This window comes from Bos indicus x Bos taurus, chromosome 2, assembly GCF_003369695.1.
Source record: "Bos indicus x Bos taurus breed Angus x Brahman F1 hybrid chromosome 2, Bos_hybrid_MaternalHap_v2.0, whole genome shotgun sequence".
NCBI classification, from domain to species: Eukaryota; Metazoa; Chordata; class Mammalia; order Artiodactyla; family Bovidae; genus Bos; species Bos indicus x Bos taurus.
In genome coordinates this window covers 28,051,184-28,078,479 of record NC_040077.1, presented here as the reverse complement: position 1 = coordinate 28,078,479, position 27,296 = coordinate 28,051,184, and the positions used below count along the sequence as shown (strand labels likewise).

At 38.7% G+C, this 27,296-nt stretch overlaps 1 long non-coding RNA gene and 1 pseudogene across 1 annotated transcript in view; one reads left to right on the top strand and one right to left on the bottom strand.

Annotated features, from left to right (window-relative positions):
* LOC113903030 overlaps positions 1 to 27,296 on the top strand; it is a 62,463-nt gene that overhangs the window by 14,758 nt on the left and 20,409 nt on the right. The gene's annotated exons all lie outside the window — the stretch shown is intronic.
* Positions 17,724 to 18,597, bottom strand: LOC113903018 (annotated as a pseudogene).

The window sequence follows — 27,296 nt, the reverse complement described above, 5'->3', positions numbered from 1 at the left end:
TTCTCTAAGAGTTTTGTGGTTTCCGGTCTTATGTTTAGGTCCTCAATCTCTTTTGAATATCTTTTTGTATATGGTATGAGGAAATGTTCTAATTTCTTTCTTTTACATGTAGCTGTCCTGTTTTACCAAGACTGCTTATTGAAGAGATGCCCCTTCCCCCAATATGCTTTCCTGCCTCCTCTGCTTTGATCAATTAACTGTAAGTGTGTGGGTTCATTTCTGGACTCTTCTGTCCCACTGATCCTCGTGGTTTGTGCCAGTACACACTGTTTTAATTTCCATAGTTTTGTGCCGACAGTGTGGTCTGAAGTCAAGGAGCATGATCCCTCCACTCTGTTCTTCTTTCTCAAGATTGCCTTGGCTACTAGGAGTCTTTTTGCTTCTGTGCAAATTTTAGAATTACTTGTTCTAGCTCTAAGAAAAATACCTTTGGTTTTTTGATAGAGATTGCATTGAATGTGTAGTTTGCCTTGGATAGTCTGATCAATTTAACAACATCCTTCCAGTCTATGAATTTATCTTTCCATCTGATTGTGTCATCTTCTATATTTTTAATCAGTGATCTTATTTTCATAAGAACTTATTTTCAGAAGACTATGAAGGCATTTTGTAATTTTCATTTTCTCATGTGTATGCACGGAAATATTCCACAGATTACATGACATGTGATACAACAATAAATTAAACACAGAATATGAGAGTCTAGCTGTCTTCTATTGTCAGACTTTAAAGAGATTTACAAAAATGTCAGTAAAACACCTGCCACACGTTTAACAGAATTGCTTCATGTATTATCTTCCACTAAACATTTTGTTTACATTAACATGTAATAGATTGATTGTTACTTCAGAATAAGTTTTTTTTTTCTGAAAAGAATATGTAATTTTTTTTTATTTATTTATTTTATGATCATTTCAATTTTATTTTTTTAAATATAAATTTATTCATTTTAATTGGAGGCTAATTACTTTACAATATTGTATTGGTTTTGCCAATCAACATGAATCCACCACGGGTGTACATGTGCTCCCCATCCTGAACCCCCATCCCACATCCCTCCCCGTACCATCCCTCTGGGTCATCCCAGTGCACCAGCCCCAAGCATCCTGTATCCTGCATCGAGCCTGGACTGGTAATTTGTTTCATATATGATATTATACATGTTTCAATGCCATTCTCCCAAATCATGCCCCCCTCCCTCTCCCACAGAGTCCAAAAGACTGTTCTATACATCTGTGTCTCTTTTGCTGTCTCGCATACAGGGTTATCCTTACCATCTTTCTAAATTCCATATATATGTGTTAGTATACTGTATTGGTGTTTTCAGAATAAGTATTTAAATGTTTTCACTTCATTTTAAACATCACTAAATATCAATAGATAAGTTAAAACTCTTTGAGGTCCTCAATTTGTAAGAGTGTAAAGGAATCCAGAAAGCAAAGTTTGAAAATTATTGCCCTAGGTGTTGCCCTCATCTGTAAGGTTGAAGCTGGCTCCTACTCCGCTCCCATTCCAGCTGAAGGGAAGGGAGGCAGAGAAAGAGGAGGGAAAGCCGCTTTCAACAGGATGTTGCCCAGAACCTGCTCTCAGTGCTGCTTCTCACATCTCATTGGCCAGAATATCATCCCATGGCCATGCCCTGTAAGGAAAAAGACTGGAGTTTTGCAGCAGCAGCAAAGATTGCCAGCAGGCTCTCTGAAGCTAGGGGAGGCATGAAATGGATCCTTTCCTCACAGTCTTCAGAAGGAACCAACCCTCCTGACACCTTGATTTAGGACTTCCAGCTTTCAGAACAGGAGAAGGCAATGGCACCCCACTCCAGTACTCTTGCCTGGAAAATCCCATGGACAGAGGAGCCTGGTAGGCTGCAGCTCATGGGGTCTCGAAGAGTCGGACATGACTGAACGACTTCACTTTAATTTTTTACCTTCATGCATTGGAGAAGAAAATGGCAGCCCACGCCAGTGTTCTTGCCTGGAGAATCCCAGGGATGGAGGAGCCTGGTGGGCTGCTGTCTGTGGGGTCGCACAGAGTCAGACACAACTGAAGCGACTTAGCAGCAGCAGCAGCAGCTTTCAGAACTGCGAGATAATGAACTTCTATTATTTAACCACCCAGATTGTGGTATATTATGGAAGCCCTAGCAAACTGATACAGACAATGTACACCCATGGCTGATTCATGTCAATGTATGACAAAACCACTACAATATTGTAAAGTAATTAGCCTCCAATTAAAATAAATAAAATTTTAAAAAAACATAAAGTAGCTTAAGAAAACTGCCCACTCAGCTAGTGAAACAACCAGACATGGCACAGGTGCACTGGAGGAAAGAAGCTTCAATGCTACAAACAAAAGTCTTTAACATCTGTATGTGTTGAACTAGCTTGTTGATGCCAAAACGGCATCTGAACATCACCCCACTAGGAGTCAGGCATATTTATACTTTTGCACATTGCTTTGTCTCTTCTCTGGCTCCCGGACTAAGCATAAATGCAGGAATTAGAAGTCTCCTTAAGGTCCCATTTATTTGCACTCAATTCCCTGTCAGGAATGTAATGGATACTAATATATTAACTGCTCTCTTAGTATAAACATGTTACATTAAACAAGCATAACTGAGCTTCCAAAGCAAAAATAAATAGACTCTTTCTGTACATGAGAATGTGTCTGGTAAGATGTTTTTCTTCTTCTTTGTGCTGTCATTTTAGAATCAATAATATTTTTTAACAAAGTAAGTTCTTTGTGGTTTAACCTTGTGAAATTGTTGATCATTCGTTAAGTCGAGTCCAACGCTTTGTGACCCATTGGACTACAGCACACCAGGTTTTCCTGTCCTTCCCTATCTCCTGGAATTTGTTCAAACTCATGTCTATTGAGTCGGTGATGCCATCCAACCATCTCATCCTCTGCTGTTCTCCTCCTACCCGCAATCTTTCCTAGCATTAGGGTCTTTTTCAGTGAGTTGGCTCTTCGCATCAGGTGGCCAAAGTACTGGAGGTTCAGTATCAGTCCTTCCAATGAATATTCAGGGTTGATTTCCTTTAGGATTGACTGGTTTGATCGCCTTGCTGTCCAAGGGACTCTCAAGAGTCTTTTCCAGCACTACAGTTCAAAAGCATCAATTCTTTGGCACTCAGCCTTCTTTATGCTCCAACTCTCACATCCGTACATGACTACTGGAAAAGCCATAACCTTTGTTGGCCAAGTGATATCTCTGCTTTTTAATATACTGTCTAGGTTTTGTCATGGGAGAAGGCAATGGCACCCCTCTCCAGTACTCTTGCCTGGACAATCCCATGGACGGAGGAGCCTGGTGGTCTGCAGTCCATGGGAGTCGGACACAACTGAGCGACTTTACTTTCACTTTTCACTTTCATGCATTGGAAAAGGAAATGGCAACCCACTCCAGTGTTCTTGCCTGGAGAATCCCAGAGATGGGGGAGCCTGGTGGGCTGCCATCTATGGGGTCCCACAGAGTCAGACACTACTGAAGCAACTTAGCAGCAGCAGCAGGTTTTGTAATAGCTTTTCTTCCAAGCAGCAAGCGTCTTTTAATATCGTGGCTGCAGTCACCATCCGCAGTGATTTTGGAGCCCAGTAAAATAAAATCTATTACTGCTTCCACTTTTCACCTATTTGTTTGCCTTGAAGTGACAAGACTGGATGACACAATCTTAGTTTTCTGAACGCTGAGTTTTAAGCCAGCTTTTTCACTCTTCTCTTTCACCTTTATCAAGAGGCTCTTTAATTCCTCTTTGCTTTCTGCCCTTAGAGTGGTTTGATCTGCATATCTGAGGTTGTTGATATTTCTCCCGGCAGTCTTGATTCCAGCTTGTGATTCATCCAGCCTATCATGTTGCATGATGTACTCTGCATATAAGTTAAATAAGCCTGATGACAATATATAGCCTTGATGTAATCCTTTCCCAATTTTGAACAAGTCCATTGTTCCATGTCTGGTTCTAACTCTTGCTTCTTGACTTGCATACAGGTTTCTCAGGAGACAGGTAAGGTGGTCTGTCTCTTTAAGAATGTTCTATAGTTTGTTGTGATCCATGCAGTCAAAGGCTTTAGCATAGTCAATGAAGTAGAAGTAGATGTTTTTCTGGAATTTCCTTGCTTTTTCTGTGATCCAACAGATGTTGGCAATTTGCTCTCTGGTTCCTCTGCCCTTTCTAAATCTAGCTTGTACATCTGGATGTTCTTGGCTCACATACTGTTGAAGCCTAGCTTGAAAGATTTTGAGCATTACCTTGCTAGCATGTGAAATGAGTGCAACTGTGTGGTAGTTTGGGGTTGGAATGAAAACTGACCCCCTTTCTTTGAGGTTGGAATGAAAACTGACCTTCTCCAGTCCTGTGGCCACTGCTGAGTTTTCCAAATTTGCTGACATGTTGGGTGCAGCACTTTAACAGCATCATCTTTTAGGATTTTAAATAGCTCAGCTGAAATTGTATCGCCTCCACTAGTTTTATTCATAGTAGTGTTTCCTAAGCATTCTTGATATACATATACCTTGTGAATTGAGCTTCATAGTAAGCATTTTTAAGCTGGTTTTACTTATAAGTAAATTATTATGTAAATTATAATTTCACCTAAGCCAGCATAAAGATGCTTACCACGTAGCTCACTTCACAAGGTATATGTTATCAAAGAATCAAGTTGCAGACTTAAACACATATAATTTTTGTTAGTTACACCTCAAAGCTAGAAAAGAAGAGGAAAAATGTTTACCATGTAATCAGCTATAAAAAGCAGGTCAATTGTAAACTGACCAGGTACCAGTGGCCAATGTGGGGGTTCATTCAGTGGTCTGTCATTCAGGACTCTGAAAGAATTGCAGTTAACTTGATGCATGATCATACACTGCCTTCGTATATAATTGAAGTATTCCCTTTACTAATTCCTCAGATGAATTAGCATTTATAGAAGCCCAGAGAATCATTGGAGTAGTATGGGAGGGATAGATAGTTAAGGCTGCAGCATCTGTGGCAGCATGACACCATGGGAAGATTGTGAGCCTGGAGGTAAAGCTATTTAAGTTCTTGTCTTGGCTCTGCCACTACCAAGCTGTGTGCGGTACAGGCCAAGAACTTCATCTCTCTGGGCCCTGCTTTCTCCATATGCAAACAGACATGACTGGAGCGTAGAATTTCTCACATTCGTGGCTTCTGTTGAAATGTTCTCCTGAATGTAAGCTCTCAGATATTATAATGTATCTGTTTTTCTCAGAGCCAAAAATTGGGAAAACATTTTTAAAAGAGCTTAGTTTGAGTCTTCACTGTTGGCAAATAAAAGGAGGAATGGACAAATGTTTGTTGGGTGTCTGCTTGTTTAGTTTAGCCCATAATTGACTTGGAAAAACTCAATTACTATGTGAATAATTTATATCGTTTCCAAAGTTTGCTTTGGTTTTCTATTGGTAATTGAGATTGTGGAGGAAAAAGTAGATGTCTAGCTTCGATTCCCTTTATGCATGATTCTAGCAAAATATCTTTAACAGAAAAGCAGGTTTATGGTAGAGCATTTCCAGTTTAGAATTTTTTATTTTCCTACTCTTTTAGTCAGAACTGAAAATCCTAAACGTTAATGTTCCTTTTAGTTAAATGGAGAGATTTTCTGGCTAGGTATTCTGTATTTCCTAAAGTTCACTATATCAGTTTCTTTTAAAGCATCACCGGTTCTTGGCACTCAGTTTAGGCACTGTTATAAACATAATTATTGGCTGTACACATTGTAATAGCAGAAGTATATATCCACCAAGATGTACAAAGTCCTGGTTCCAGGCTAGGGTAGTGGGAATAAAATAAGTGAACAGTGTTCTCCATTTAGGATTGTCACAGACAAAAGGCTTAATGCTTTCACTCGAGAAAAGTCTTTCGCTACCAGAGGGTTAGTTTGCCCATTTGAAGTCGAGAAATATTGTACTTAGGTAACTTTTCAGTAAAATTAATATACTTGGAAGTGTATATGCTTCATTTCTGAGTTGTGGGCTTTTGTGGTTTTAATTACGGATTGTTTTTTATATCTGTGTTCAATAGTAAAGGAAAGCACCCTGTGGCAACTATACCACATAAAAAATACCAAGAGAAGCATATGGAGGAAAGAAACTCTTCAAGAAACAATCAAACAGATCCAGGGCATTTTATGGGAACAGAAAAAAAGTGAGAACTTTGACTCTTTATATTTTCATTTGTTCGTGTCTTGTTTTATAGCCTTTCTAATTCAACTTGCCTTCTGTGCTACTCAATGGCACGAGTACTTATAAAGTTTACCATTAAAGCTGAACATATACTTAATTTTTAAAGACATGTGTCTTCTCAAGAAGCCCTTCCAAATTATAGCACACTGTAATTTGTTATATCTGCTCTGTGTTCAATCAAAGAGAAGTGTTTATCTGAGAGATTTCTCAATTTTTACCTAAATTATTAATTTTCACACACCTGAAGGCATTTGGCAACAGAATTGTAATGTTCATTCACATTAATCTATTTTGAAAATGTTTAAGGAGATATGAGCCCCCTAATCTCCATATCAGTGCTACCCACTAATGACGGCTCTCCGGGTTCCTGCTTTAGAAAACATTTGGTTCATTTTGTGAAGGAAACAATCTGAGACTTTGCCTCATCTGCTTGACCTTTTATTCCTTAAAGCTTGGAAGGATGAATGGTGAGGGTGCTTTGCTAAATGAGAATAGAAAGGTTAACTCTGAAAATTGTCAAAAGAACATCATGTCTTCATGGAAAAGTGAGACAAAAATTGTGATCAGGAAACTGTAGACCTTAGACAAAGAGTAACATTTTTTATTTCCAAACAAAGTTTCGTACTCTTCTTAAATTAGTAAAATACACAACCCAGTGAATTCTTTTTCATGTGAACCCTTTGGTCTCCCATCAAACATCCACTACTTTTTTTTATTCATTCAACTATTTTTTGCAGTTTTATTGGGAAATAATTGACATGCACTGCAGTATAACGTTTAAAGTGTATAACATGATTTGATTTACATAGATTCTGAAATGATAACAGTAGATCAAGTTAACATTCATCAGTTCATAGATATACCAAAGGGGCTTCCCAGATGGCGCTAGTTGGTAAAGAACCTACCTGCCAATGCAGGAGACATGAGATGTGGGTTCAGTCCTTGGGTTGGAAAGATCCCCTGGAGGAGGGCATGGCAACCCACTGCAGTTTTCTTGCCTGGAGAATCCCCATGGATAGAGAAGTCTGGTGGGCTATAGTCCATGGGGTCACCCAGAATCGGACATGACTGAGGTGACTGAACATCCCAAAAGAAAAAAAATTCACCTTGTAATGAGAACTCTTGGGACCTGCTCTTTTAACAAATTTCCTATATATCATACAGTAGTGTTAACTGTATCATGTAGCTTACATTCCTAGTACTTACTTATAACTGGAAGTTTGTACAGTTTAATCAATTTCTTCCCACTTACCCCTTCTCCTCACCCCATCACCACCCGCTCTAATAACCAGCCTGATCTCTGATCTTTTTGTATGAGTTTGGTATGTTTGTTTTTTAGATTCCATAAGTGAACTCATATAGTGTTTGTTTTGCTGATTTATTTCACTCCCTGGTAGCTCAGATGGTAAAGAATCTGCCTGCAATGCAGGAGACTCTGGTTTGATCCTTAGGGCAGGACAATACCCTGGAGAAGGGAGTGGCTACCCACTCCAGTATTCTTGCCTGGAGAATTCCATGGACAGAGGAGCCTGGCAGGCTACAGTCCATGGGGTCACAAAGAGCAGAACACAACTGAGCAACTAACATACCTTCAAGGTCCATCTGTGTTGTTAACAAATGGTAGAATCTGTTCGTTTTTAATGGCTGAATAATAGTCCATTGTATTTCTATAATACTACATCCTCTTTATCCAAATCCGTTGATGGACATTAGCTTGTTTTCATGTCTTAGCCACTGTAAATAATGTTATGAACCTAGGGGCTACAGATATCTGATTTAATGTTCTCATTTTCTTTGGATATATTCCCAGAAGTGAAATTGCTGGATCATATAATAGCTCTATTTTTAATTTTTTGAGGAAATTTTGTACTGTTTTCCATAGTGGCTGCTCCAATTTAAAATCCTACCAATATCACTCAGGGTTCCCTTTTCTCCACATCCATACCAATATTTGTTGTTTCTTGTCTTTTGGATAAAGACCATTATAAGAAGTGATATCTTTTTTTTTTCTTTTTTTTAAGCAGGGACATTGTCTTTAATATAGTTGGAATTAAAAAGTCACTTAGTAAAATGTTTACGAGTATTGGTTTTTATCACATCAAAAAAGCTGACATGCAGGTCAAAGTTGTTTCCCCATAGGAAGTGAGAAGCTATGTGTTAAAGCCCATGGCGCTGGCCCTCCTGCCAGGTGGCTCTGCAAGGGGCTGCTGCAGAGAACACACTTAAAACAACTCTTGACGTATCAAAGAAAGGTGTCAAAATAATCATGATTATTATCATGGGGTGATTTGAGAGAACATTGAAACATGTATATTATCATATGCGAAACGGATCGCCAGTCCAGGTCTGATGCATGAGACAGGGTGCTCAGGGCTGGTGCACTGGAATGACCCTGAAGGATGGGATGGGGAGGGAGGTGGGAGGGGGCCTCAGGATGGGAAACACATGTACACCCATGGCTGATTCATGTCAATGTATGGCACAAACCACTACAATGCGGTAATTAGCCTCCAATTAAAAGAAATTAATTTAAAAAAAAGTGATATCTCAGTGTGGTTTTAATTTGCAATTCTCTAATGACTAGTTATATTGAGTACCTCTTCATGTGCCTATGGCCATTTGTATACATTATTTGAAAAAAAAAAAAACATATTTTGAGTTTTTTTGCACATTTTAAAATTGGATTACTCAATGTTTTGCTACTGAATTGTATGAATTCTTTTTATATTTTATAAATAATAGATACATGATTTGCAAATATTTTGCTATTCCATAGACTTTCTTTTCATGTTGTTGATAGTTTTTTTTGCTATGCAGAAGCCTTTTAGTTGATGTAGTCCCACATGTTTATTATTGCTTTTGTTGCTTGTACTTTGGGTATGATTTCAAAAAACATATTAAGACTCATATCATGAAGCTTTTTTTGCTATGTTTTCTCCTAGAAGTTTCATGGTTTCAGTTCTTACTACTTAGTACTTAATGGATTTAAGTATTTCACCCATTTTGAGTTAATTTTTGTGAGTGGTATAAGATAGGGGTCAAATTTGATTCCTTTACATGTGAATATCCTCTTTGGGACTTCCCTGGTGGCTCAGACAGTAAAGCATCTGCCTACAATGAGGGAGACCCGGGTTCAATCCCTGGGTCGGGAAGATCCCCTGGAGAAGGAAATAGCAACTCACTCCAGTATTCTTGCCTGGAAATTGCATGGACGGAGGAACCTAGTAGGCTACAGTCCATGGGGTTGCAAAGAGGCAGACGTGACTGAGAGACTTCACTTTCATTTTCCATCCTCTTTGCCCACCAGCCTTTATTGAATAGATTTTCTGTTTTCCATTGAGTATTCTTGGCTCCGTTGTCAAATATTCAGTTCAGTTGCTCAGTCGTGTCTGACTCTTTGCGACGCCATGTACTGCAGCACGCCAGGCCTCCCTGTCCATCACCAACTCCCGGAGTTCACTCAAACTCATGTCCATTGAGTTGGTGATGCCATCTCATCCTCTGTTATCCCCTTCTTCTCCTGCCTTCAATCTTTCCCAGCATCAGGGTCTTTTCTAGTGAGTCAGTTCTTCGCATCAGGTGGCCAAAGTATTGGAATTTCAGCTTCAACATTGTCAAATATTACTTGACCTTGTATGATTTATGATGTTGGCCAGGTGCTTGTCATTTATGGCTTTTATTATGTTGAGATATGTTCCTTCTGTGCCTATTTATTAGGTATGTGCTGGATTCTGTTCCACTGGATTCTTCGTGTTTTTTTAATGCCCTTACCACACTCCTTTAATTAAAGCTTTAATAGATGGGGAAACAGTGGAAACAGTGTTAGACTTTATTTTTCTGGGCTCCAAAATCACTGCAGATGGTGACTGCAGCCATGAAATTAAAAGACGCTTACTCCTTGGAAGGAAAGTTATGACCAACCTAGATAGCATATTCAAAAGCAGAGACATTACTTTGCCAACAAAGGTTCATCTAGTCAAGGCTATGGTTTTTCCTGTGGTCATGTATGGATGTGAGAGTTGGACTGTGAAGAAGGCTGAGCGCCGAAGAATTGATGCTTTTGAACTGTGGTGTTGGAGAAGACTCTTGAGAGTCCCTTGGACTGCAAGGAGATCCAACCAGTCCATTCTAAAGATCAGCCCTGGGATTTCTTTGGAAGGAATGATGCTAAAGCTGAAACTGCAGTACTTTGGCCACCTCATGCGAAGAGTTGACTCATTGGAAAAGACTCTGATGCTGGGAGGGATTGGGGGCAGGAGGAGAAGGGGACAACAGAGGATGAGATGGCTGGATGGCATCACTGACTCGACGGACGTGAGTCTGAGTGAACTCTGGGAGTTGGTGATGGACAGGGAGGCCTGGCGTGCTGCGATTCATGGGGTCGCAAAGAGTTGGACACGACTGAGCAACTGATCTGATCTGATCTACTTTATAAAGCTGTAGCTTTATAGTAGAGCTTGAAATTAGGAAGTGTGATACCTCCTTCTTTGTTCTTCTTTATTATTTTGGCTATTCAGGGTTTTTGGTGATATTTTTAGAATACTTTAAGATACTAATTTTAGAAGTGTTTTTTGTGTTTCTGTAAAAGTGTCATTAAAATCTTATTTCTCAATTTTTATTGAAATATTGTTAATTTACAATGTTTTGTTAGGTTTAGATATACAGCAAAGTGATTCAGGTGTGTTTGTATATATGAACACACATATAGATATATAAAATTTTTATTTATATGTAATATAAATATATTTAGATTATTTTCCATTACAGTTTATTATAAGATATTAAGTGTGGTTCCCTGTGCTATACCATAGGTCCTTTTTGGTTATCTATTTTGTTTGTATATAGTAGTGTGTATATTTTAATCCCAAGCTCCAGGGATTGCATTGAATCTATAGATGGCTTTTGGTAGTACTGACATTTCAACAATATTAATCTTCCAGTCCATGAACATAAATACCTTTCCATTTATTTGTGTCTCCTATTTCTTTCATCAATAAAAATGTAATTTTCAGAGTAGAAATTTTTTACCTCTTTGGTTAAATTTATTCCTAAGTATTTTATCATTTTTAATGCTATTATAAATGGAATTGACATATTTTTCATAAAATTGTTAGTGTGTAGAAATGCTACTGATTTTTGCATGTTAATTTTGTACCCTGCAACATTACCAAATTCACTGATGAGTTCTAACAGGTTTTTGGTGAAATTTGTAGGATTTTCTATGTATAAAATCATGTCATCTGCAAATAGAGACAGTACGACTTCTTCCTTTCCAATTCTGATACCTTCATTTTTCTCTCCCAATTGCTCTAGCAAAGACTTAACAGTTCTATATTGATTAGGTGTGATGGGAGTGGGCACACTTGTCCTGTTCCTGATTTTAGAAGAAAAGCTTTAAACTTTTCACCATTGAGTATAATGTTGGCTGTGGGCTTGTCATTTGTGGTCTTTTATTATGTTGAGATATGTTCCTTCTAGACCTAATTTGTTAAGTGTTTTTTTATCATGAACAGATGTTAAGTTTTGTCAAATGCTTTTCTGTATCTATTGAGATTATCATATGATTCTTTTCTTCCATTTTATTAATGTAATGTATCACATTGATTTGCATATGTTGAGCAATCCTTTCATCCCAGGATAAATTCCACTTGATCAAGGTGAATGATTCTTTTAATGTACTGCTAAATTTGGTTTTGCTAGTATTTTATTGAGACTTCTTGCAACTATTGGGCATAGTTTTATTGTAGTGTCCTTATCTGACTTTGATGTCAATCAGATATCAGGATATCTGATTATCAGGAGAATGCTGGCCTTGTAAAGTGAGTTTGGAAGTCTTCCCTCTTCAATATTTTGGAAGAGTTTGAGAATAATTTTATCTTAATTATTCTCTAAATGTTTGGTAAAATTCACCAGTGAAGCAGTCTGGTCCTGGGTTTTTCTTCACTGGGAGGTTTTTGATTACTGATTCAATATCCTTCCTAGTAATTGGTCTGTTCAATTTTCTATTCCTGATTTAGTCATGGTAGGTTGTATGTTTTCTAAGATTTTTTCCATTTCTTCTAGATTATCCAGTTTGTTAGCATATAGTTGTTTACAGTAGCATCTTATGATTCTTTTTATTTCTGTTTATATCAGTTGTGATGTCTTCTTTTTCATTTACAATTTTGATTTAGGTCTTCTCTCCTTTTCCTTGGTTAGTTTACCTTAGAGTTTGTCGGTTTTATTTCTTTTCAAAGAACCAACTTTAAGTTTGCTTAGTGTTTTCTATTCTTCTGTTCTCTATTTCCTTAATTTCTGCTTTAATCTTTATTTCCTTCCTTCTGCTAACTTGAGGTCACCTTATTTTTCTAGTTCCTAAGGAATAGAATTAGGTTGTTGGGATCATTCCTGCTTTTTAGTGTAGGTGTTTATTGCTACAAACTTTGCTCTTATAACTGTTGTTTCTGCATCGCATAAGGTCAGGTATGCTGTGTTTCCATTTTAATTTGTCTCAAAACTTTACTGTCTTTAATTTCCTCTTCAATCTGTTGGTTGTTCAGTAAAGTGTTTAATTTCTATGCATATATGAACCTTTTCCAGTTTACCTCTTGTTATGATTTCAGTTTGCTTGAAGAATTGTTTCATGGCCTAACATTTGGGCTGTCCTAAAAAACAGTTCCATTTGCACTTAAGAATATGAATTCTGCTGTTGTTGACTAGAATGTTCTATATATGTCTGTTATATTATTTGATCAGTTCAGTTCAGTCACTTAGTCGTGTCTGACTCTTTGCGACCCCATGGACTACAGCACGCCAGGCTTCCCTATCCATCACCAACTCCTAGAGCTTACTCCTGTCCATTGAGTCTGTGATGCCATCCAACCATCTCATCCTCTGTCGTCTCCTCCCGCCTTCAATCTTTCCCAGCATCAAGGTCTTTTCAAATGAATCAGTTCTTCACATCAGGTGGCCAAATATTGGCGTTTCAGCTTCAGCATCAGTCCTTCCAATGAATATTCAGGAATGATTTTGTTTAGGATGGACTGGTTAGATCTCCTTGCAGTTCAAGGGACTCTCAAGAGTCTTTTCCAACACCACAGTTCAAAAGCATCAATTCTTCAGTGCTCAGCTTTCTTTAGAGTCCAACTGTCACATCCATACATGACTACTGGAAAAACCATAGCTTTGAATAGATGGACCTTTGTTGGCAAAGTAATGTCTCTGCTTTTTAATATGCTATCTAGGTTGGTGTGTAATGTTTAAATTCAGTTTATTATCTTTCTGAATGATCTATCCATTGTTGACAGTAGAGTATTAAAATCACAAACTGTTATTGTATTCATGTTTATTTCTCCTTTTAGCTTTATTAGTTTTGTTTTATGCATTTAGGTGCTTTTTTGGGTGCACAGATATTTACAATTGCTATAACATGATGTTGTTATTTACCTTTTTTATTATGTAATATATAATGGCCTTTTTTAAGAAAAACTGTTTTTAAAGTTCATTTTGTCTGATGTAAGTATAGCTCCCCCTGCCTTATTTGTAGACAGTGGGATATTACCATTTGCTTGAAATGTCTTTCTCCATCCCTTCTCTCTGTTTATGTCTTTATGGTAAAGGGACTCTCTATAAGGTAGTATATTTTTGGATCTTGTTTTCCTATCTATTTAGCCATTCTGTCTTTTTTTTTTTAAGATTTATTATTTTTTTTTTTATTTGGGTGGGTCTTTGTTGCTGCATGGGCTTTCTCTAGTTGTGGTAAGGGAATCGGGGAGGGAAGGGTGTGGAGCAGGGCTGCTCTTTGTTGCAGGTATGGCCTTCTCGTTGCCGTGGCTTCTTTTGCTGCAGAGCACCAGCTCTAGGCAGGGGCCTCAGTAGTTGCGATGCACAGGCTCAGTTGCTTCGTGGCGTGTGGGATCTTCCTAGGACAGTGATCAAACCCATGTCCCCTGCATTGACAGATGGATTTTTAACCACTAGACCACTAGGGAGGCCCCATTCTGTGTCTTTTGATTGGAGAATTTCATATGTTAGTAACTATTGATAGGCAAGAATTTACTATTGCCATTTTGTTATTGTTTTCTGATTGTTTTGTAGATCCCTTGTTCCTTGTTTCTTATCCTGCCATCATTTTGCATATTTTGATGTCTTTTGGCATCAGTATTCTTTGACTTCTTTTTCTTGTTCTTTTGTTCAGTTGTTACAGGTCTTTACTTTATCATTGCCATGAAGATTACCTAAAATATCTTAAAATTATAACGCTTGATTTTAAATTGATAACAACTTCATTTCAGTAGAAGTCCTAAACTTTACACTTTTTCTTCTCCTACCCCTCACATTTTAGATTATTGTTGTTAAAATTTGCATATTTTTACATTACATATAACTAAGAAGGCTTTTTTAGTTTTAGGTGGCTCAGACGGTAAAATGTCTACATTGCAGGAGACCCGGGTTCAATCCCTGGGTTGGAAAGATCCCCTGGAGAAGGAAATGGCAATTCACTCCAGTACTATTGCCCGGAAAATCCCATGGACAGAGGAGCCTGGTAGGCTACAGTCCATGGGGTTGCAAAGAGTCAGATATGACTGAGCGACTTCACTACACTTTTAGTGTTTAATTTTACTGTACACTACCATTACTATATTATAGACTCTAACTTTTGCTATTTATCATAGCTAGTGATTTTTATGCTACCTTTTTATGTTTCCATAAGTGGAATTGTTGGGTTATTTAGTACTATTTTTTGTTTGCTGAGGAACCCCTATACTGTTTTTGACAAGTGAAGAAGTGAAAGTTGCTCAGTCGTGTCTGACTCTTTGCAACTCCATGGACTATACAGTGCACAGAATTCTCCTGGCCAGAATACTGGAGTGGGTAGCCTTTCCCTTCTCCACGGGATATTCCCAACCCAGGGATCGAACCCAGGTCTCCCTCATTGCAGGTGGACTCTTTACAAGCTGAGCCACAAGGGAAGCCCAAGAATACTGGAGTGGGTAGTTTATTCCTTATCCTTTTTGACGATGGATGCACCAATTTCCAGTAGACAAGGGTTCTCTTTTCTCCACATCCTCATCAGCATTTGTTTTTTGTGGTCCTTTTTGATGATAGCCATTCAGACAGGTGTGGAGGTATTTCATTGTGATTCTGATTTGCATTACTCTGATTAGTGATGTTAAGTATCTTTTTCATGTTCCTATTAACAATAAGTATGTTTGGGAAAATGTTCGGGTTTTTTGCCCATTTTTGGTTGAATTGTTTGCTTTTTTAATATTTAGTTGTGTATGAGCTCTTTATATATTTTAGATATTAACCCCTTTGTGGTCATCATTTACAAATATTTTCCCTCATTCTACAGGTTGTCTTTTCATTTTGTTAATAGTTTCCTTTGCCACTTTAATTAGATCCTCTTTGTTTGCTTTTGCTTTTGTTTTCCTTTGTGTTAGGAAGCAAATGAATATTACTATGATTTATATCAAGGAGTATTCTTATATTTTCTTCAAGGAATGTTATGGTTTCTGGTCTTACCTTTTGGACTTGAATTCATTTTGAGTTCATTTTTGTATATGATGTGAGGAAACATTCTAATTCCATTCTTTTACCTATAGTTGTTCAGTTTTCTCAGCACTACTTATTGAAAAGATTGTCTTTTCCCAATTGTAAATTCTTGCCTCCTTTGTTATAGATTAGTTAACCATAAGTGTGTGAGTTTACTTCTGGATTCTCTGTTCTTTTCCTTTTGATCTATTTGTGTGTTTTTGTGCCAGCACTATACTTTGCCGGCAAAGGTCCATAGTCAAGACTATGGTTTTCCCGTGGTCATGTATGGGTGTGAGAGTTGGACCATAAAGAAAGCTGAGCGCCGAAGAATTGATGCTTCTGAACTGTGGTGTTGGAGAAGACTCTTGAGAGTCCCTTGGACTGCAAGGAGATCCAACCAGTCCATCCTAAAGGAGATCAGTCCTGGGTGTTCATTGGAAGGACTGATGCTGAAGCTGAAACTCCAGTACTTTGGCCACCTCATGTGAAGAACTGACTCACTGGAGAAGACCCTGATGCTGGGAAAGATTAAAGGCGGGAGGAGAAGGGGACAGAGGGTGAGATGGTTGGATGGCATCACAGACCCAATGGACATGAGTTTGAGCAAGCTCCGGGAGTTGGTGATGGACAGGGAAGCCTGGGATGCTGTAGTCCATGGGGTCACAAAGAGTCGGATGCAACTGAACTGAACTGATACTGTTTTGATTACTGTAGCTTTGTTATAGTCTGAAGCCAGGGAACATGATACCTCCAGCTCTGTTCTTTTCTCAAGATTGTTTTGGCTATTCGGGGTCTGTTGTGTTTACATTCAAATTTTAGAATTATTCTAATTATGTTAAACATGTTTGGTATTTTGGTAGGAATTTCATTGAATATGTAGATTGCTTTGGGAAATAGACATTTTAATAATATTATTTCTCCCAGTTAATGAACATTATATATCTTTCCATCTGTTTCTGTCATCTTCAGTTTTTTTCACAATGTCTCATAGTTTTCCAAGTACAAGTACTTTTATCTCCCTAATTAGACTTATTCCTAGGTATCCTATTCTTTTTTATATGATAAATAAGACTTTAAAAAAAAAACTTCTGACAATTCATTATCAGTGTATAGAAATGCAGCAGATTTCTGTATATTAATTTCATATCATGCAGCCTTACCGAATTCATTGAATTCTAGTTGTTTTTCAGTGATGTCTTTAGGATTTTCTATGTGTACTATCATGTCATCTGAAAACAGTGACAATTTTACTTCTTTCTTTCCTGTTTTTCTTATCTGATTGCTGTGGATAAGATTTCCAATACTGTGTTGAATAAAAGTGGGGAGAGGGGACATTCTTGTCTTGTTCCTGATCTTAGAGGAAATGCTTTCAGCTTTTTATTGTAGAGTATGTTAGCTGTGGGCTTATCATATATGGATTTTATTGTGTTGAGGTGTGTTACCACTTCACAGAGTTAATATAAAGAGCTAATCATAAGTGAATGTTAAATTTTGTCAAAAGCTTTTTCTGCATCTGTTCAGATGAGATTATTTTATTCAATTTTTAACATTCATAATCACCTTTTATTGATTTTACATAAATAGCTTATAGAATGACTTTGCAAACCTTATTTTCCTAACATTTGTTACAACACATGACATTTCTTTATGAAGGTATTTGTTAAATCTTCTTTTACAGAGGAAGTGGAGAAAAATGGAGAAAAAGGAAGGAAAATAAGATTTCAAAATTAATCTTCAGTGATAGACCTAAATACTTGGCAGTTATTTCCTTTTATAGAACATCGTATAATTATAGCTTTGAAACATATCAAAAGTGCTGTCCATCAAGTTAATTAAAATCTTGGTGTTCACATCACATTCCCTTGACCTATCATTGTGATCATTCCTCAGCTGTACCAACAGTACTGAATTTCAAATAATACTGTTCAATTGTTATGCCTCTTGGCTGAACATATGTAGATTATCTTTCTTTATCAAAAGTATTTAACAACTGGGCAGTCATCTACTCAGTCTTTATGAACTCTATATTGAACAACTTTTCATTTTTACAAGCATTTCCTACACGACTTTTGCTTTCTTGTCATCCTCACGTAACTGAGTGGTCCATTGCCTTCAAAGGAGGAGGGATTTTTTAACAAGCCTCCAATTCTATCCCACAATGTGAAATACTGTCCATAACTATAGTCAACGAGCATGTGGTAGTCTGTATGATGAGTTGAGCCATTAATAATTAAGGCCTTAAGATTTAAGGAATGTGAATATCACCATCATGAATGGAAACTATAAATATTGACCAGGATATATGAACCTAAATAAATTACCATGTTTAAAGGAAAGATAAAAGGATATCTATGGTAAGGCAGACTCTGAAGGACGTCATCCAGAAGGTGAAAAGCATGATTTACAAATGAAGTCAGAACCTGCCAGATGTGATGAGGTTTGTGTAAGCGCTTATATATACAAGTCTCTGATGAAAGCCTCTGTGAATCCAGTAGATCAGCATGTCAGTGAAAAAGAGAAAAATAGATACCAGCAATGAGTTGAAACCAACTATATGGAAACTCTCCTATGCCATTATACAATTTGCTGTAACCTGTCACCTCTAGCAGGAAAGGAGGAAATATGGGGATGCTGATCCATGGCATTGGCTGGACAGAATGCATAATCTATCAATAGACTTGATTCTTTAAAAATTGTCTTTAATTAAGGAAAGATCATAGACAACATAATAACTCAGTGTTGCAAAGAAGGAATAAAAGTTATACTATAATCGGGAGGCTAATAACTTGTCAGAAGATGTCATCTTCTGGCTATGTGGCAGGATATATGTATAGCACAAACAGACAATACTCTATAGCACTGAGTGTAAGATCCATCTTAGCTGCTAGAGTGGATTTGCTGCTGCTGCTGCTAAGTTGCTTCAGTCGTGTCCGACTCTGTGACCCTATAGACGGCAGCCCCCCAGGCTCCCCTGTCCCTGGGATTCTCCAGGCAAGAGTACTAGAGTGGGTTGCCATTTCCTTCTCTAATGCATTAAAGTGAAAAGTGAAAGTGAAGTCGCTCAGTCATGTCTGACTCTTCTCGACGCCATGGACTGTAGCCTACCAGGCTCCTCCATCCATGGGATTTTCCAGGCAAGAGTACTGGAGTGGGGTGCCATTTCCTTCTCTGTGGATTTGCTGCTAGTTGCCAGTTCAGTTCCTATGGGGCTCTGGATGCTCTGGCTAGTATTTTGTTCAATTTTTTATGCAGTGTGTATCACATGAGTTGTAGATATTGTACCATTCTTGCACCCCTGGGATAAATCCCCTTTGGTCATATGTTATGATCACCCTAATGCATTGCTGGATTCAGCTGTTAATTTGTTGAGGATGTTTGCATCTGTGTTCATCAGTGATATCAGACAGTAATTTTCTTTTTTTTTTGATATCTATGCTTTTGGTATCAGGATGATGCAAGCTTCATAGAAAAAGTTTGTAAGTCTTCCTCCTTCCTCTGAAATTTTTTTTGTAATAGTTTGAGGAAGGATAGGTGTTAACTAGTCTCTAAATGTTTGATAGAATACATCTGTGAAGCCATCCAATCCTGGACTTTTGTTGGGAGTTTTTGTTTGCTTTGCCTTTTTTTTTTCTTTAATGAGTTAGTTTTAATGCTGATAGTTGATCAATTCGTGTTTTTCTATTTCTTTCTGGTTTAGTCCTGGAAGATTATACATTTCTAGGAACCTATTTCTTCTAGATTGTCCATTTTATTGACATATGTTGTTGTTATTAGTCACTTAGTGGTGTCTGACTCTTTGCAACCCCATGAACTGCTGCACACCAGACTTCCCTGTCCCTCACTCTCTCCCTGAGTTTGCTCAAACTCATGTCTCTTGAGTCAGTGATGCCATCCAACTATCTCATCCTCTTTCATCCCCTTCTCCTCTTGCCCTCAATCTTTCCCATCATCAGGGTCTTCCAACGAGCCAGTTCTTTGCATCAGGTAGCCAAAGTATTGGAGCTTCAGCATCAGTCCTTCCAATGAATTGGAAGGGTTGATTTCCTTTAGGATTGACTGGTTTGATCTGCTTGCTGTCTAAGGGACTCTCAAGAGTCTTTTCCTGCACCACAGTTTGAAAGCATCAGTTCTTCAGCATTCAGCCTCCTTTATGGACCAAACTCTCACATCCATACATGACTACTGGAAAAACCATAGCTTTGACTATAAAGACCTTTATTGGCAAAGTGATGTCTCTGCTTTTTAATACACTGTCTAGGTTTGTCATAACTGTTCTTCCAAAGAGCAAGTATCTTTTAATTTCATGGCTGCAGTCACCGTCCACATTGATTTTGGAGCCCAAGAAAGTGAGATCTGACACTGTTTCCACTTTTTCCCCCTCTATTTGTCATAAAGTGATAGGACCAGATGCCATGATCTTCATTTTTTGAATGTTGAGTTTTAAGTCAGCTTTTTCACTCTCCTTTTTAACTTTCATCAAGAGGCTCTTTCATTCCTCTTCACTTTCTGCCTTTAAAGTGGTATCATCTGCATGTCTGAGGTGGTTGATATTTCTCCCAGCAATTTTGATTCCAGCTTGTGATTCATCCAGCCTGGCATTTCACAGGATATTGACATGTAGTTGTTCACAATAATCTCCTGTGATCCTTTGTATTTCTGTGGTGTCAGTTGTAACTTCTTCTCTTTCATTTCTGATTTTATTGATTTGGGGCCCCTCCCTGTTTTTCTTTGGAGAAGGCAGTGGCACCCCACTCCAGTACTCTTGCCTGGAAAATCCCATGGACGGAGGAGCTTGGTAAGCTGCAGTCCATGGGGTCACGAAGAGTCGGACATGACTGAGCGACTTCAGTTTCACTTTTCACTTTCATGCATTGGAGGAGGAAATGGCAACCCACTCCAGTGTTCTTGCCTGGAGAATCCCAGGGACGGGGGAGCCTGGTGAGATGCCGTCTATGGGGTCGCACAGAGTTGGACACGACTGAAGCGACTTAGCAGCAGTAGCAGCCTGTTTTTCTTGATGAGTCTGGTGAAAGGTTTATCAGTTTTGTTTAGTTTTTCAAAGAACCAACTCTTAATTTTTATTTTATTAATTTAAAAACTTTACATTGGAGTGTAGATTAATAGTGTGTTTCAGGTGTACAGCAAAGTGATTCAGTGATGCACATACATGCTTCTGTTCTTTATCAAATTCTCTTCTCATTTAGGTTGTTAAAAAATATTGAGCAGACTTCCCTGTGCTATGCAGTAGATCCTTGCTGGTTATCTGTTTTAAATATAGCAGTGTATACATGTCAATCCCAAACTCCCAATCTTCCCTCCTCTTCACCCTTCCCCTCCGATAATCATGTCTGTTTTTTAAGTCTATGAGTCTGTTTCTGTTCTATAAATAAGTGAATTTGTATCATTTTTTTAAGGTTCTGCATATAAGTGATATCATATGCTATTTGTCTTTCTCTGTGTAACTTACTCCACTTAGTATGATATTCTCCAGGTCCATTGCTGAAGATGGCATTATTTCATTTGTTTTTAATAGCTGAGTAATATTGCATTGTATATATGTACCACATCTTCTTTATCCATTCCTCTGTCGATGGAAATTTAGGCTGCTTCCATGTCTTGGCTATTGTAAATAGTGCTGCAATGAACACTGAAGTGCATGTATCCTTACGAACTATGTTTTTCTCCAGATATAACCCAAGAAGTGGAATTGCGGGATCATATGGTAGCCGTCCCTGGGATTCTCCAGGCAAGAACACTGGAGTGGGTTGCCATTTCCTTCTCCAATGTGTGAAAGTGAAAAGTGAAAGTGAAGTCGCTCAGTCGTGTCCGACTCCTAGCGACCCCATGGACTGCAGCCTACCAGGCTCCTCCGTCCATGGGATTTTCCAGGCAAGAGTACTGGAGTGGGGTGCCATTGCCTTCTCCATAGCAGCAGCAGCAGCATGGTAGCTCTGTTTTTAGTTCTTTAAGGAACCAAAGAACCAACTCTTAGTTTCACTGATCTTTTTTATGGATTTTTTAGTCTCTATTTCATTTATTTCCACTTTAATCTTTATGATATTTTTTTTCCTTTTACTAACTTCGGGTTTTACCTGTTCTTTTCCTAGTTCCTTTAGATGTAAGGTTAGGTTGTTTGAATTTTTTTTTTTTATTTCCTAAGATAGGCTTGTATCGCTATAAACTTGCCTCTTAGAACTACTTTTTCATCTGTGTCCCACAGATTTTGGATTGTTGTTTTCATTTTCATTTGTCCCCAGCTTCTTTGGAAGGAATGATGCTAAAGCTGAAACTCCAGTACTTTGGCCACCTCATGCGAAGAGTTGATTCATTGGAAAAGACCCTGATGCTGGAAGGGATTGGGGGCAGGAGGAGAAGGGGACAACAGAGGATGAGATGGCTGGATGGCATCACTGACTCGATGGACGTGAGTCTGGGTGAACTCGAGTTGGTGATGAACAGGGAGGCCTGGCATGCTGCGATTCATGGGGTCGCAAAGAGTCGGACACAACTGAGCGACTGATCTGATCTGATTTAAAAAAATTTTTTTCCTTTGATTTTTTCAGTGCTCCATTGGTTGTTTTGTAGCATGTAGTTTAGCCTCCACTTGTTTATTTTTGCAATTTTTTTCCTGTTCATAGCGTTGTGGTCAGAAAAATGCTTTTATATAATTTCAGCTTTTTAAAATTTCCTAAGTTGTTTTTGTGGCCTAGCTTGTTCTCTATCCTGGAAAATGTTCCATGTGTAATTGAAAAACTGTATTCTGCTTCTTTTGGTCGGAATGGTCTATTTAGAATTATTAAATCCACTCGCTCAAATGTGTCATTTAATGCCAGTGTTTCCTTGATTTCTTTTTTCCACTTTTTGCCTGAATGATCTGTGCATTGCAAGTGGGGTGGTAAAGTCCCCTACAATTATTGTGTTACTGCCAGTTTCTCCCTTTACATCTGTTAATATTTTATGTATTTGTTGTTGTTTAGTCTCTAAATCATGTCCAACTCTTTTTGCAACCCCATGGACCATAGCCTGCCAGACTCCTCTGTCCATGGAATTTCCAGGCAAGAACACCAAAATAGGTTGCCATTTCCTTCTCCAGGCAATCTTCCACTGCAGGGATTGAACCTGTGTCTTCTGCTTGGCAGGCAGATTCTTTACCACTGAGCCACCCAGGGTATTTAGGTGCTCCTATATTGCCTGCATATATACTTGTAACTGTTGTATCTTATTGTATTGATCCTTTGATTATTATGTAATGTCCTTCTTAGTCCCTTATTACAGTCTGTTTTAAAATGTTTTGCCTGATAGTATTGCTACCCCAGCTTTCTTTTGATTTCTATTTGCATGAAATACCTTTTTGCATCCCATTGCTTTCAGTCTGTATGTTTTTAGATCTGATATGAGTCTCTTATAGGTAGCATAAATATAGGTTTTGTCCTTGTACCCATTCAGTCACTCTTTCTTTGTTTGAAGCATTTAGTCCATTTAGTAATTCTTGATATGTATTGATACTTATTGCCATTTTGTCAGTCTAGGGGTTCTTTCTTGTCCCTTCTTTTATTCTCTTCTCTTCTGATTTGATAGCTATCTCTATTGCTGTGTTTGGAATCCTTTATCTTTATTGTGTTTTACGAGTTTTGATTTATGAATGTCATGAGGTTTACATACACAATTATTTTAAGTTGCATATCTCTCAATTTCAAAGATCTTTTAACATCCCCACATTTTTACTCCCCACCCTCCATGATTATTTTTGACATCACATTTTACATATTTTTGTCTTTTTTTTTGGCCATACTGTGTGTGGCTTGTGGGATCTGAGTTTCCTGACCAGGTATTGAGCCCAGGTGCCAGCAGTGAATATGCAGAGTTCTAACCAGGGAAATCCAGCATCTTCCTGTCTTGTGTATCCCTTAACTACCTATTGCAGATGTGTAAATGACTTTACTGCTTTTGTCTCAGCCGTCCTACTAGCTTTGTAAGTGGTTAATCTATAACCTTTTACTGTATATCTTGGCAACCCACTCCAGTGTTCTTGCCTGGAGAATCCCAGGGATGGGGGAGCCTGGTGGGCTGCCGTCTATGGGGTTGCACAGAGTTGGACACGACTGAAGCGACTTAGCAGCAGCAACTGTATATCTGCCTGTAGCAATGGGCTTTTTCCTTTGTTATTTTCATGTTTCTAGTTGTGTCCTTTTCTTTCTTGCTTAGAGAAGTCCCTTTAATATTTCTTATAAATCTTATTTGGTGGTGATGAACACTTGTCTGTCAAACTTTGATTTCTCCTTCAATCTAAATGGGTTACTGGGTAGAGTTTTCTTTGCTATAGGTTTTCCTTTTCATTACTTTATATCATGCCACTGCCTTCTGAACTACAGAGCTTGTGATGACAAGTCAACTGACAGCCTTTTCAGAGTTCCCTTGTACATGAACTTGTTGCTTTTCCCTTGCTGCTCTTCACATTGCCTTTAAATTTTGACAGTTTTGGACACCGTGTCTTTGTATGGTCCTCTTTGGGTTGATTCTGTCTGGGACTCTGTGTGCTTTCTAGACTTAGATGCCTGTTTCCTCTCCCAGGTTAAGGAAGTTTGCAGATAGTATGTCTTCGATGTATTTTCTGTCCCTCTCTTTTTTCCTTCCAAGCCCCTACAGGTAGGTGTTGCTATGCCTGATGTTGTCCTAAAGGTCTCTTAAGCGGTCCTCATTTCTTTCTTTTTTTCTTTTTTGTTCAGCTTCAGTGATTTCCATTTCTCTTTCTTCCAGCTCACTGATCCATTCCTCTGTATTTTTTCATCTACTGTGGATTCATTCTAGTGTATTTCTCATTTCAGTTATTATTCATTTCTGCCTTGCTCTTCTTTATATTTTCTAATTCTTTAAAAACTTCTCATTCTGTTCATCCATTCTTCTCCCAAGTACTTTGATTTTTTTTACAGTCATTACCTTGAATTATTGAGTAGATTGCCTATATGTACTTCACTTAGTTGTTCTTCTGGGGTTTTATCTTGTTTCTTCATTTGAAACATGTTCCTCTATTATCTCATTTTACCTAACTGGCTGTTTTTATTTCTATGTATCTGGTAGCTTTACATTTCCTGACCTTGGAGAAGTGGACTTTGGTAGGAGACATCCTATTGGTACCAGCAGCACACTCTCTGGTCACCAGAGCTATATGCCCTTGGTATATGCCTTGTGTGGACTACATGGGTCAGTCTGTTGTGGCAGGTTGACTGCTGTGGGTGGTCTGGGAGGTGTCACTGTCTGCCAGCCCAGTTGTTACGAGGCCCTACCTCATGCAGGTAGATGCTTCTAGCTTCTGGTTCTAGGTTTGGGAAGTTTTCAGCTATTATCACTTTATATATACTTTCTGTCCTTTTAGATTTTATGCTTCTGGAAATCCCATAATATGAATATTTAAAAAAAATTGTGTCCTAGATGTTCCTTAAGTTTTCATCATTCTTTCTTATTTTTCTTTTTGTTCATCTGATAGGATAATTTCAGATACCTTATCCTCCATCTCACCAATTCTTCTGCATTTTCAAGTCTGCTTTTGAAACCCTTTATTGAATTCTTGAGTTTATTACTGTATTTTTCATCTCTATGGTTTCTGGGTTTTTGTTTTTTTTTTTTTTTTTCCCCACTGGTTTCTACTTCTTTGTCCAACTTCTTTGGTTTCTTCTTGCCTTATTTTTCTTATTTTGCTAAACTGTCTGAATCTTTCTGTAGTTTGCTAAGCTTAAGAGGATTATTCTGAATTCGTTGAAAGTGCATAAATCTCCATTTCTTTAGCATTAGTTACTGGTGCTTTATTTGTTTCCTTTGGTGTCATGTTTACCTGATTCTTTTGTGACCCTTGAATTCTTATGTCCACATCTGCACATTTGAGTACTTAGATACTACAAGTTTGCTTTGGCAGAGACAGATTTTCACTAGTCAGCTCAGTTTGGGTTTGTGGGTGTGTTTGCTGGTAATATTCTTGGGTAGGTGGGACCTACCATTTTTTTTTGTGTGTGTGTCCCCCCCCCCGCCCCCACCGAATAAGCAACTTTTAAAGCTCTTTGATCAGAGATAGGCACTCTGTTTGGTTGAGTACTGGTAACTTGGTTCTCTACTATAGGATGGGCTCCATGGTTACCTGAATTCTCTAGTCAGGCTTTCTAGGTGGTTAGGGCTAACTCCTGTATTTATATTCATACTAATTAGTAGATGGGGCTATACCTTGGCTTTCCTGCTATGGCAGGGCAGTAAGATGGGCCCCAGGGTCTATAATATTTATTGTTGGAGATTCATATTAGGCAGGAGTGTGCACTGAATACCTTGTCAGATGTGCCTCTTGGTTTAGTCTGTAGATAGGGAAAGCCATAAACAGTGCTCTCTGTTCAAGTGTCAATGTTAGCAGGGCTGTTGTATGGTCTACACTGCTTTCCCACAGCTTCCCCACATGTTCTAGTTAGGTCTTGGCCAGGCAGGCTAAAGGCAATGAGTGGAAACAGCAATGAGCATGGCTATGAATTTGTTTCCCTGCCCTGTAGCATCAGAAGAGCAAATCTGAAACTGGTAAAAATCTTTGTTTTTTTAAGCCAATCCATGCCCCAAGTTCCATGTCCAAAAAGGGTCACTAGCTTCAGTCTGCACTATCAGCCATGCTGCCAGTTCCTTAACTCAAACACTGATGAATTATGCAGCTTTCAGGTGTTGTCACCAACCCTTCTTGACAGATCAGACTAGGAAACACCTTCCACAGCAGGTCGGGCTGCTGGGTCTTCATTTCCTAATCTGGTGGAAGAGAGAGGGGCTATTTCAGGTTTCTCCAATTTTTTCCAAGTAGGCTTTCTGGTTGGAAGGGGTTGAGCTACCCTCGGCCTTAACTGAATGAATCTTCTGCATGGGCATATCAGAGGAGCTTCCAAGACCCCCATGTTGACTTTGCTCTGTGGGCAGTCAGCTCCCGCTCACCTCTCAGCTAGAACAGTCCTGGACTACACAGCTTCTAGGTGCTGTCACCAGGCCCTCTGGCCAGATGAGGTCAGGCTACACTATCCCCAGTGCGTTGGGCTATGACTCAGCTTTTTTCATGGTTGTAGGCAAACCAAACTAGAAGACTGGCAAAACTTATATGAGGATCAAAGGCAGGGAAATGTGCACCCCAGTGGGTTCCCTGGTCAGAGTGGACTATCAACTTGGGTCTGCAGGGGATCAAAGTTTCTGGGTGGTAATGAGCTCCATCTGCCAAGATCGTGGACTGGTTTTTGGGAGTTCCTTCCCACTTCTCTATTGTAGTCAGATCCCAGTGATGCTCCATGCAATCCCACAAAGTGCCCCTCAGCACTGGGGTAGCTGTTTGAAACCCATGGGATCTCTTTTCCCATCGGAGGAACCAGAGACTCGGGAAAGACCTCTCAGCAGGGTGCTGTGCTGACCTGAGGGGGAGGCGGTGCAGTACTGTGTGACTGTTCTTATCCTTCTAATATGGTTTGTCTTGGTCTTGGTGGTACAGGAAGGTACTTCTGCCTCACACCCCTGTTCTAGGGTTCCCTTAATGCAGTCTTGTTCATGAAGACTTGCTGTTTTTGCGAGGGGA